At 36.1% G+C, this 13797-nt stretch overlaps 1 protein-coding gene across 2 annotated transcripts in view; it reads left to right on the forward strand.

Moving 5' to 3' along the window:
• Positions 1–2787: 2787 nt before the first annotated feature.
• Positions 2788–13797, forward strand: part of ZPLD1 (zona pellucida like domain containing 1) — an 83981-nt gene continuing 72971 nt past the window's right edge. The window contains exons 1-2 of one of the 2 annotated variants that reach the window (XM_015470957.3): positions 2788–2885; positions 5851–5998. The gene's annotated coding sequence lies outside the window, so the exon portion shown is untranslated. Of the gene's footprint in view, positions 2886–5586; positions 5670–5850; positions 5999–13797 lie in introns of those variants that run through there. The other variant, XM_059887786.1, reaches the window with a different exon arrangement.

The following is a 13797-nucleotide window of genomic DNA, read 5'->3' on the forward strand; positions in this document are numbered from 1 at the left end:
AATAAATATAAGTTCCTTTATTTTGAGTGCAGGCAAATAAAAACTTGAGAAAAAACATCTATAAAGTTATGAGATAAGGGAGATACAATTTAGCAGCAATATGTATAAAATTAATTGCTGTGTAAGTCAGGATTCTCTAAAGAAGCAGAACCAAAAGTAAAGTATATACTTTTTCTTTTCCTCAGCTCTCTCTCCCTAAATATATGTGCCCAGCAAACATAATGTTTGCTGTATGGAGAGAGGTTAGAAGGTAGAACATTTAAAAGCTTTTTTTAAAAATGCTGAAGAAAAATTGATTATTTTTCCATTTATGAAGTTCATGGAGTGAAGACTTTTCCATATACACTGTTTTTCATCCGTAATTGACATGTTTCTGAAGGTCAAAACCATACATAGGTTTAAAAAAAAGTAGAAAATGCTATTTTTGCTCTCTTTCTCAGCCTCTGTTCTAAGGATAGTGTTACAAAATACCTTCCTGAATGTGACAAAAAAATAGGTTATGACCAATCTGTTTTGAAATGATTACCATAAAACTAACATCAAGATAGTGCCTGGGGTGTATCATTTTTCCTCTTCATGATAGTGTGTTTTATATGATAAAAATATGTACATGAAACTGTGATTTTGGACTTCAAGGACATTCAGTATTATGAATGCATAAATGGGTATAGGAAATTCACTCTATGACATGGGAAAATTCCACTACTGCTAATTGGGCACTACTGTCTAAAAAGAACAAGATTTTAACAGGAGAGTGTCTCATATTTTTATAGTAAGAAAGTTGACTCTTCTGACTTCTAGACAAGGTGGCAAACTAGTAGCTCAAAGATTTAAATAAGGAAATATTCAGTACCAATATTTGCAAATGATTTAACAGCATGAGAAAGCACATAAAATTTAGATATTACTCCTTTCCAGATATGTAATGGTATTCAACAAACAAAAATATTGATCTACTCTTTTCTTGAAAACACTGGGATGTCTGGCAAAGTTGAGTAATGTATTCCTGTATGGCAAGTTTCCTGAAAGAGTGTAACCATTGCTGCCTTGAGGAGAGCTTTGGGCCCTTTCATTCGACAAAGTTCCAGTTTCCCGCTCAATGTGCCCATGTGCCCATTCACCAAGTGGCTCACGCAGGTAGTCTTTGCAGTTTGTTTCCTGTCTTAGGAAAGCGGTGATGCTCACAGTTTAACTAAAGAGTTAAAAAGAGATTCCCACCATCCTCGAATGTGTATTGAACAATTGCAGTATGTGCCTAGCTTAGACATTTCTTAGAATCCTTGGTTTTAAAAGTAATAGGCCCATCTTGTGACAATAGTGATATGATTAGAACGATTTTTCCTACCATTATGTGGCTTTCAATATAGATTTGCTGGAAATACAAACCACAGTTTCAGTGCTTTTATTGGCAAATAGGGCAATATTGGTGAACTGATGCAGTAATTGTACTTTTATAGCCATCAGCACTGCAATTTACAATTATTTTAAATTTAATGCTTTTGATTAGGCATTTCCAGAAATGAGTGTGCCTAAGTAATCTAAGAATCAAGGAAATGCCTTATAAATCTAAGAATAATTTAAAAGCTTTCCTAAAGTTAATCAGACACCAAGTAAAGCTGTTTCTGGATTTGATCATTTGTAAATAAACAACCCAAGAAATTGTAGTACTATAAATATTGTAGTAATTATGAACTCTTAATTGAAAGTGTCTAGAATATATCAGTAAATCTTGTATGTAAGGGGAATCTCTAAAAATACCTGAAAAAACAGAGGTTTAAATATCATGTGATATATGACCAAGAATGTAGTAGTATTTCCACTGATGATCTTAAAATAACCACTTCAACATTCCTTTAATGACATTTTCCCTTTTTGTGGTACAACACAATAAAACTTTAGTGTAGCCTTGTAGCTGCTTGCTAACTTACCAACCAGAAATTTATGTTGATCAAGAAGTAAGGCTAATTTATTTGGCTTTTAGACTTTTGAGATTAGAAATATTTGGTTAAATTACTTGTTGAATTGGGAAATCGATTGCACTTATGGGTAAAGCTTGTTTGGGTCCTCTTTCAAGTGTGACTGAATCTGTATTTATAATTTGTCTATAGTGTTGCATGGCCTGAAATCCCATTAGGACATAGAGCTACAGCGGCTTCTGTTAGTACCTGAGAAGCCTGTTACAACTCCCACAGTCCAGCTCGATAGTAAGAAAACTGCCAGGGTGCATCTCTGAGATGCCTACATGCCAAATGAAAATGAATAGTAAAGGAAATTTGTGCAGGACACTCTCTGATGTCAAAAACTATTTTCTGGCTGCTGGTTTAATTGATTGTATATCAAGAAAAGTTTAAAAATTAATTTGGGGCTTTCTGGTGGTCCAGCGGTTAAGCTCTGCACTTCCACTGCAGGGAGCCCAGGTTCCATCCCTGGATGGGTAACTGAGATTCCGCATGCTCTGCCATGCAGCCAAAAAATAAGCAGTCAGTGTGTGTATACACATATTTTTATGAGGGGTCATTTATATGAGATCAAGTCCATCTTAAAACAAAAAATAACTCTGAAAATGAGACTAAACATCAAACTTTATCAAGCACAGAGGTTATCACAACAAAATTCTTACTTTATAATACAGTGCTATAGTGGGAAGCTAGAACTTTAATAGAAAATTATGCTAAAACTAGTCTTTCTTATCTTTTCCTTTAACTTTGAGAAAAACATATTTTTCCTACTTTCAAATACATTTTCTGTAATTCATCACTGTCTTTCTTCATTCATTTGTTTATTCAAAATATATTATTGAGTGCCTCATGTAGGCCAGGCTTTCTTCTGAGTACTTAGAGAAGCATTGGGGAACAAGAAGAATCCACAGCAGGGATTGCATTCAGGTATGTGTCTGGAGGGAGAAGACTTATCAATGAATTGTTATGAAGTTATTTTAGAAAATAAGTGCTATAAAACTGGATGAAAATCATCCAGGAAGCAATTGTATAATACATAGCGAAGCACAGAGGGCACACAATGAGCCCTGGAGGCAGCTCCATTGCTGAGAGAGAACTCTATGAGACTACAGCAGAAATCAACCTTTGTCCTTTCCTCAATACACAAAGTGCTGGTGAACGTCATCATTCTAGGTTTGACTCTAGACAAACCTAGGAAGACAAAAATCTCACCTTCATGCCACATATTGGAAAGATGCTTTTATTAAATAACAGGAAGAATGCAGCTCTCCTGAAAGCAAGGTCCTAGAGCATCGACTTACGAACTGGGCTCTGTTATTGCTCCATGTGACAAGGGAGTCATTTTACTTTCATTTTTCAGCTGGAGGAATTCAGTCATTGAGATTTTAGTTACATAATGTTTAAAGGAAGTTGGGAAGGAGCCATCTAATTTAAGGAAACAGTTACGAATCAGGGTGCCTCCATAACCTAAATTCAGCCTTTTTAGGAACTAAAGGGTATTGGTCATGTCCTCTGATTATGAAACATTAAGTAAGTCCTTTTCTGGACAGGATGACAGTCAGATTTCCACTTCTGGTGCTATCAGATACTGATGAATATTTTATAAGGCTAAAATTATTCTTTGATACAAGCATATACTACATGGACAACTAAGTATATTTTCAACCAAGTCTCACAGACTGTAAGACAGGAAATCCTGTTAATAAAAGGCTCAGAGTTTTCAAACAACTGGTAAAAATTTCCCCTTGGAAGTCTGTAGAACATACAACATTGCTGCTCACTGCGTTTTTAAAGCAAAGTAGTAACAAATAATGTCAGCCACTTCATCTTAACTATTTTATATCTTCCTTGCTGAAAGCCTCTAATGGAATTACTATCTTTTTAGCTAACCAACTAATGGTAATGGTATTCAATATTTATGAAATGCTCATTTTCAAATAGGATAGAAGCTACTGGTTTTTTTTTTTTTTGCTATAAATGACAGAATTTATTAATTGCTACTTGATGTTGCGTTTCTATTTAACTTTTAAAATAGTAGAAACCATGGCAGAAACCATGGCATTCAAGGTAAAACCTGAAACGTTACTTGAAAACATCTAACTGAAAAGTTTCATTATAAAGTAAAATAGCCTCTGGAGAATAAAGCTGCAGTTCTGTCAACATAATTCAGTTCAGTTCAGTTCAGTTCAATCGCTCAGTCATGTCCGACTCTTTGCAACCCCATGAATAGCAGCACGCCAGGCCTCCTTGTCCATCACCAACTCCCGGAGTTCACTCAAACTCACATCCATCGAGTCGGTGATGCCATCCAGCCATCTCATCCTCTGTCATCCCCTTCTCCTCCTGCCCCCAATCCCTCCCAGCATCAGAGTCTTTTCCAATGAGTCAACTCTTCGCACGAGGTGGCCAAAGTACTGGAGTTTCAGCTTTAGCATCATTCCTTCCAAAGAAATCCCAGGGCTGATCTCCTTCAGAATGGACTGGTTGGATCTCCTTGCAGTCCAAGGGACTCTCAAAAGTCTTCTCCAACACCACAGTTCAACATAATTAGGAAGGCCTAAAAAGAGGTTTCTTAGGATCATTTTTATGTTTTTAACCAAAAAAATACAAGGAATTTTATATTGATGGGATTCAAAAAATTGGTAGATTCATGTACCTCATATTTGCTCATGAGTAGAATAGTATAACTATGCTTGTTTATGCAGCTGACACCTCCCTGAAAAACATGAACCTGAATTTGTTAGGTATAGAAAGCACCAAACTCTTTTTCAATACTAAATAGGATATAGAAGGCAATGTGAAAAGCCCCTGGCTATTTTTTTTTTTTTAGTAGTTATATTAGCTTTAAATTCATTCACCATTTAGGGAAAGAGGTTGGTTCAGGGGATTTACTAGAAATCTTAAAAGGCTGAACTCTTGGATTTTAATCTCAGTTCACAGAAGCTATAGGCAACTTGCCTCTATCACAGAGGCAACTGAGAATGTAAATGTTAAAGTACCCTGAGCCAATTGAATAAAGTAAAATTTTATAAAGGTATGAGCTAGTGGTATTACTGATAAGATAATGTGATTTTTCAGGATAGCCATTATTATTTAATAGCCTATGGAATAATATAAATCTATACAATGGGCTTCAATCTAGCTCACAGTCATTCCTAAGCACAGTAGTACACGAAGAAAAGCTTTACTCTGATCAGAATATTTCAAAAAACTTTCCCCGTGGCATCCAAGACTCAGGTTCCCACTTTTTACTCAAGGAGAAATATAATAGCTATTGGGGTGAAATAGATGAAGTCCAAACCCATCCCAAGGCTCCAAAGCCCGGTGGAGGCCTCTAATCAAAAGCAGAGAATATGAAGCAGGTTCAGTGTCTGGTTCTTTATTCATAATTGGTTCCTATTGGGTTTTTTGCATTGATGGCTTCTTAGTCATTATTATCCCAATCAAACCAGCTTTCACTATGATATTCCATATCCCATTTTCATCGCTGCATGAAATATAGTATTGAAAGGACCAGGCATCTTTCACGATGCACAACAGGACATTGATAACCATGCAGATTAACTCCCAATCCAGTCTCAGGTCTTGTTTCTTACTTTATGATTTTTTTTTTCTACATCAGCAGACTTTCCCTCATCAGGCTGATGATGGCTCGCTTCATGCATACCACTCGAGACTTCTCTATAGTATAAAATAGAAGATCAAAAGCAGGTAGGAAAAAAGAGGGAATGAAATGAAAATTGAAAGAGATATAGTTGGAAGGAAACAAAAGTTTATAAAAGATGAGCTCAAGTTTCATGTTGGTGATGATTAGTCTTGTAAAACCTTCTGGGGCCTGTGGAAACATCTGCTTGTCTAAAATCCAGTTTTGTTTTTTTTTTTTTTTTTTTAGACTTCTCATAATGAGCAGCTCTTCTCCCATTTGAAGGATACAGAATTTTCTGAATAAGTGTGGTAGGGCCAGGGATTTGAGCACTCAGCCACACGCCACAGAGCCAGGCACATGGAAGACAGCTGATTCCACCGATCCGAGGACTTGGGTAAGTGCCCAGCACTTAAGCCACTAATGTGACTGCAAATGTTCCCCTTTTAGTAAGCATGGAAATTCATATTAATTTAATAGTGTTTTATGATGCAAGGAAGCCTCTAGTAAAACTCTTCTGATAGTGTGATTCCAGGGACGTGTAGAAGCTAGACTGGGAATTAAATATACCAAAAGGAAAAACATCTTCCCATATTTGGGAGCAGAAAGATAGAAACAAAACTTTATTTTGTGAACTGTATTCCCATGCATCCAAAATATTTTGATTAAATTTGTAGAAAGAACTGACCTTTTAGGAAACTTCTTCAATTCTAATGTTAGAGCTTCAGGTCAAATGTTGGACAGGTTTTTCCACACCATTGTATTCCAGGCTTGAGTCCTATACATGGTCCACCAACAATTGGCTTCAGCCCACAGATGTTCCATTAATAGAAACAAGCAGGCAATTTACATTTGAGATTTCTTATCTGAGTTCTATCATACCATAAAATGTTGGCTGAATATGGCATCATCGCTCACTGCAAAAATGATATGATAGTTAAAAATAATTATAATATATTTTTTTAATGAAAATTATTTTAAAGATGAACCTAGTATTGTTAGAATTGACATGGAATCTCACATAACCTGGGAAAAGTCATCCGTGACTTAGAGGGAATGTTGTGATTTCCATTTCTTGGGTGATCTCTAAGGCTCCTTCTTTCCAAGATTGCCTTTGGTAAAACCGGTTGTTTGGGGTGTTAAGAAAGATACCTCACTTCTTAGATTCCAGTGTTGGAGATAATAATCTTTTTGGTTTTTAGGAGTGTGACATTATTTGTTTTGCTACTGTAAATTGGTTTCTCATAATTCATTTTAAGGGCCAAAGAAAAACAATTCTAAACTGTTTGTTTAAATAAACTTGGTAGCAAAACAAAGGAGTTGATTTTAGTTAAAACCTTAATATTTCTTTTAATACACAGTAGAAAATACTTCTTTATTATGCTTTCTTATGAGGCATGTATTAGAACTATTATTTGAACCATTGCTCCTAGTTATACATTTTTTAATGTCCCTAAATGAATTTTGATTTTTCTTCACTGATAGTTATAATGGTTAGAAGAATATATGTCTCTATGTCCATTTTCTTTAGAGATTTTCAGAAATGTCCTGAAAATCAAATATAGTCATCATTCGGTTCAGTTCAGTTCAGTCGCTCAGTTGTGTCTGACTCTTTGTGACTCCATGGACTGCAGAACACCAGGCTTCAGTTAATAGTCATATAATGTAGTACCAAGATCATGTAAAATATTAAAACAAATTCTACATTCCTTGTAAGACATTTAAAACTTTTGCCCCCTCTTTAAAGAAGGCCTATAATAATACGAGAAGATAATAAAAATTGAATTTTTCTGCAAGGAAATCTTGTTTTAAAGGTAACTTTTGAACTATGAGCAGATGCTCAGACTATTATCTATTTAGTTAAGGTATCAAAGAGAATTACTGGCAATTTATGCTTCTGTAGCTTTTTCAAAAGCTTGAATAGTGTTAAGTTCATTAGGAGAGAATGATAAATCTTCTGCATCATTTAAACACCTATTAGCAGTATTGCTTCAATGAATTCAACTTTTTGTTTAATTTTCCAAATTCATGTGCTTTTTCTTTTCCTGTATTTAAGCTGGAATGTAAACTGAGTCAAGAATAAAAATTAAACTTGATTTGGATTGTTATGTTTTGTCTTCATTACAAAATGATATACCTGGACACCAGACGTAACAGCTTCACTGCTGCTGCTGCTGCTAAGTCAGTTCAGTCATGTCTGACTCTGTATGACCCCATAGAAGGCAACCCACCAGGCTCCCTTGTCCCTGGGATTCTCCAGGCAAGAACACTGGAGTGGGTTGCCATTTCCTCTCCAATGCATGAAAGTGAAAAGTGAAAGGGAAGTTGCTCAGTCGTGTCCAACTCTTCACTACCTCATGGACTGCAGCCCACCAGGCTCCTCTGTCCATGGGATTTTCCAGGCAAGAGTACTGGAGTGGGGTGCCATCACCTTCTCCGAACAGCTTCACTAAAATATGATAAAGTTAATATTAGCCTGAGTTTACAGATTCAGAGTCATTGATGATTGTTATTAGATATCTTGTTATTTGACTTCAAGTGAGGAAATATAGAAATTTCAAACTCTAAAGACTTCATTGATGAGGTAAAAGAAAAAAAAAGTATGCCTCAAAAAAGTAAATGGTCAATTCCCTAGTTCAGTAGTAGTTTTCCAAATATTTAAGAACATTGTAGTAAGTATTTGGTGGTAAAGAACCCATTTGCAAATTCAGGAGATATAAGAGACTCAGGTTCAATTTCTGGGTCAGGAAGATCCTCTGGAGGAAGAAATGGCAATCCACTCCAGGATTTTGCCCGGAGAATCCCATCGACAGAGTTGCCTGGTTGGCTATAGTCCATGGGGTCACAAAGAGTCCTACACGACTGAAGCCACTTAGCACACAATGGCCTTTAACCAAGGTTTACAGAAAAAATATGTTACTGAGAAAACAGTATTGGCTGAAAGAAATCCCCTTAGAAATGTACTGTGTCCTATTTCATAGATTTACATGTTGTATGTATGATATCCATATACTAATTGTTTAAAGCAGGGTCTCTAAACTCTGTAAAGGGTAGACAGTGACTATTTTAGTCTTTTTGGTCTCAGTCATGACTACTCAAATTTGATATGGTAGCCTTAGAAAAATACATACACAAGTGAGTGTAGTGATATTTCAATAATATTTCATTTGCAGATAATGGAATTTTAAAAAAGTGGCATTGAAACATGTGAAACGTCATGTATGAAACGAGATGCCAGTCAGGGTTCAGTGCACGATGCTGGATGCTTGGGGCTGGTGCACTGGGACGACCCAGAGGGATGGTGTGGGGAGGGAGGAGGGAGGAGGATTCAGGATGGGGAACACATGTATACTAATTAAATAAAAAAAAATAAATAAAATAAATATTTGGGTTAGCAGAGTAAAATTTATTTACTTTGTAAATAAATTAATTCATACTCTGGATTATCTCTATAAATTCATGTGACTTGTATTCTAATATGCTTTTCTGAGTAGAAGAGGAATAAATGGAGTTATAAATAGCCACCAAAAAAATAAATAAATAAATAAAAATAAAAAAAATAAAAAAGTTTTTTGGCCAAACTCCACCTTTGCTTGGATCTTAGTTCCTTGATCAGGGATCAAACCCTTGCCTCTTGCAGTGGAAGCACAATCGTAACTACTGGGCAACCAGGGAATTCCAAAAAGTCTAGAATTTTAAAATTTCATATAATTTTGGCTTTTCATGAAATGAAAGAAATGAAAGATTTTTTCAATCATTTAAAAATGTGAAAACTGCTTTTGTTCATGATACATACAAAAATAGAGGACGGGTAGAATTCAGCCTACTGTTTACTGAGCCCTGGTTTAAAGCATTAATTTTCTAGAATTCACAGTAGGCTATATGTAAGGAATATGAAAACCAAAATTAGATACATGTTTATTTATGGGCTTTTTTATTTTTATTTTTTTAAGACTCAATCCAGCCAATAATTTATTTATTTATTTATATTTATAAGTAAATACTTTTTATTTTTAATATAAATTTATTTATTTTAATTGGAGGCTAATTACTTTACAATGTTGTATTGGTTTTGCCATACATTGACATGAATCTGCCACGGATGTACATGTGTTCCCCATCCTGAACCCCCCTCCCACATCCCTCCCCATCTCATCCCTCTGGGTCATCCCAGTGCACCAGCCCCGAGCACCCTGTATCATGCATCAAACCTGGACTGGCGATTTGTTTCACATATAATATACATGTTTTAATGCCGTTCTCCCTAATCATCCCAACCTCTCCCTCTCCCACAGAGTCCAAAAGACTGTTCTATGGGCTTTTTTAAAGTAACAAAGTCATATAGAGAACCAACTCAGCAAAGTTAAATTTAGATTAATATGACATTTTGTTATTTTTATTGCTGTGTATGTGAAAAATTCAGATACTGGATACACAAAAAGTTTTGCTTGTTTAAAAGGTAACTGAGACCAAATGAAAATGTCACTGGCTTTATTTGTTATGTTAAGATTTTCTTTAAAATGAGGTTAACTTTAAACTTTCAATAATATTATAGTCATTTAATATGAAATCAAATCTTTAGTATAAGAAGGAAGACCATTTATTGTCAAAATGTAGAATTTAAAATATGATATTTGTTTAAATATGCTTATCTAATAAATAGCCAGTGTTCATATAACTGCACTCTTATTGGAACATACCATCATTAAACCACTGAATGAAAATTTTTTGTACATTACATGAATTATACTTTCAAATTAAGCCATTTTCTTGTAGGTAAGATATACTATGGAATTGGAAAGAAAAAAACTCATGGCTAACTTTTCTTTTTGTTTCAAATGTAATTAATAATACTTTGGATATAAGAAATTAATATATTTGATAGTTTTTAAAATACTAATCTTCTAGAAATTTTAAGTCATTATCATAGAATACATTTTAAAAACTTACCTTTATTAGTGTACTATGTATATTTGTATTCATATGGTTGAATTCTGGCACAGCAACTCTATTTAAGAACTTATTTTGAATAAGTATTTAAAATTAAAGTATATATATCTGCATTTTAAAATTCCTTACTTTATCAATTCTATCATAGAATGTGTTCCATCAATGATAGTGGAGTGAAAGGAGACTTAGGAAGGGACTATAATTAATTAACTTTTGTGGGTTTTAGTTTGTAAAAAATTTAAGAGCTTGGAAATATTATTTACAGGACATAAAGGTATTAGATGAACTTTTTTTTTTTTTAAGTGAAGTAATTAAAGCTATTCAAAGAACATAAAAATGCTAGCTGAATGTTTAAAAAAACTTGGAATCAGGTAACTAAATTCAATCAAGTTTTACTCTAAGTTTTATATATTTAGGTGTAATTTCAAATCAGAGTTCTAGACCTAAAATCTCATTATAACCCTGTATACGAGACAGCAAAAGAGACACTGATGTATAGAACAGGCTTATGGACTCTGTGGGAGAGGGAGAGGGTGGGAAGATTTGGGAGAATGGCATTGAAACATGTGAAATGTCATGTATGAAATGAGATGCCAGTCTAGGTTCAATGCACGATGCTGGATGCTTGGGGCTGGTGCACTGGGACGACCCAGAGGGATGGTATGGGGAGGGAGAAGGGAGGAGGGTTCAGGATGGGGAAAGAAGTAAATAAAAAAATTAAAAAAAAAAAATAAATAAAAGTAACCAAAAAAAAAAAAAATTCATTTCAGTTGCTGAGTTGTGTTCAACTCTTTGGACTTCAGCATTCCAGACTTCCTTGTCCATTACCAACTCCCAGAGCCTACTCAAACTCATGTCTATTGAGTTGATGATGCCGTACAACCATCTCATCCTCTGTCATTCCCTTCTCCTCTTGCCTTCAATCTTTCCCAGCATCAGGGTCTTTTCTAAAGAGTCAGTTCTTCACATCAGGTGGACAAATTATTGGAGTTTCAGCTTCGACATCAGTCCTTCCAATGAATATTCAAGACTGATTTCCTTTAGAATGGACTGGTTGGGTCTCCTTGCAGTCCAAGGGACTCTCAAGAGTCTTCTCCAACACCACAGTTCAAAAGAATCAATTCTTCGGTGCTCAGCTTTCTTTAGAGTCCAACTCTCACATCCATACATGACCACTGGAAAAACCATAACTTTGACTAGACAGACCTTTGTTACAAAGTAATGTCTCTGCTTTTTAATATGCTGTCTAAGTTGGTCATAACTTTGCTTCCAAGGAGTAAGCATCTTTCAATTTCATGGCTGCAGTCACCATCTGCAGTGATTTTGGAGCCCCCCAAATAAAATCTGTCACTGTTTCTATTACTTTCCCATCTATTTGCCATGAAGTAATGGGACTGGATGCCATGATCTTAGTTTTCTGAATGTTGAGTTTTAAGCCAACTTTTTCACTCTCCTCTTCCACTTTCATCAAGAGACTCTGTAGTTCTTCTTCACTTTCTGCCCTAAGGGTGGTGTCATCTGCATATCTGAGATTATTGATATTTCTCCGAGCAATCTTGATTCCAGTTTGTGCTTCATCCATCCCAGCACTTCTCATGATGTACTCTGCATATAAGTTAAATAAGCAGGGTGACAATATACAGCCTTGACGTACTCCTTTGTCCAGTTCTAACTGTTGCTTCCTGACCTGCATACAGATTTCTCAGGAAGCAGGTCAGGTGGTCTGGTATTCCCATCTCTTTCAGAATTTTCCAGTTTGTTTTGATCCACACAGTCAAGGGCTTTAGTGTTATCAATAAAGCAGAAATAGATGTTTTTCTGGAACTCTCTGGCTTTTTCTATGATCCAACACATGTTGGCTACTTGATCTCTGATTCCCCTGCCTTTTCTAAATGCAGCTTGAACATCTGGAAGTCCACAGTTCACGTACTGTTGAAGCCCGGCTTGGAGAATTTTGAGAATTACTTTGCTAGCGTGTGAGATAAGTGCAACTGTGTGGTAGTTTGAATGTCCTTTGCAGTGCCTTTCTTTGATATTGGAATGAAAACTGACCTTTTCCAGTCCTGTGGCCATTGCTGATTTTTCCAATTTTGCTGGCATATTGAGTGCAGCACTTTCACAGCATCGTCTTTTAGGGTTTGAAATACTTCAGGTGGAATTCCATCACCTCCACTAATTTAATTTAAAAATTAAAGCCACATGAAAACTAATACAAATAATTTCTAGTGATGAGTGTGTGAATTTGAGGATTTTAATTTAAGTGACATTTTGATGAAATTAAAAATTTTAACTTCATTAGTGATGTGATTCTTAAATTAAGTATTATCATGGTTCTACATTTTCACAGTGTTTTACTGTCAGTAGCACTTTTGTAACAAGATAATCATTCATTGGGAAAAGGCAATGGCACCCCACTCCAGTATTGTTGCCCGGAAAATCCCATGGATGGAGGAGCCTGGTAGGCTGCAATCCATGGGGTTGCTAAGAGTCAGACACGACTGTGCGACTTCACTTTTACTTTCCACTTTCATGCATTGGAGAAGGAAATGGCAACCCACTCCAGTGTTCTTGCCTGGAGAATCCCATGGATGGAGAAGCCTGGTAGGCTGCAGTCCATGGGGTCACACAGAGTTGGACACGACTGAAGTGACTTAGCAGCAGCAGCAGTAATCATTCATTTAACAAACATATCTTGAGAATCTACGGTGGACCTGGCATTATGCTAAATTCTAAATACAAAGATGAATATAATGTTCTTGCCTTCATGAAATTTACAGGTTTATTAAGGGATATCAACGGAGAAGGCAATGGCACCCAACTCCAGTACTCTTGCTTGGAAAATCCCATGGATGGAGGAGCCTGGTAGGCTGCAGTCCATGGGGTCGCTAAGAGTCGGGCACGACTGAGCGACTTCACTTTCACTTTTCACTTTCATGCATTGGAGAAGGAAATGGCAACCCACTCCAGTGTTCTTGCCTGGAGAATCCCAGGGACGGGGGAGCCTGGTGGGCTGCCATCTATGGGGTCTCACAGAGTTGGACATGACTGAAGTGACTTAGCAGCAGCAGCAGCAGCAAGGGATATCAAAGATGCCAAAATCTGGGATGATTTTGACAGCAGGAGGCATTTGGCAGTGTCTGGGATATGAAGTGCTCATTACTTGAGGGGGAGTTCCGGTAGACAGTTGGTAGAAGTCAGGGATGCCTTTAAACATCCTACAATTCTATTAAAACATCCTACAACAAA

This window comes from Bos taurus, chromosome 1, assembly GCF_002263795.3.
Source record: "Bos taurus isolate L1 Dominette 01449 registration number 42190680 breed Hereford chromosome 1, ARS-UCD2.0, whole genome shotgun sequence".
NCBI lineage: Eukaryota > Metazoa > Chordata > Mammalia > Artiodactyla > Bovidae > Bos > Bos taurus.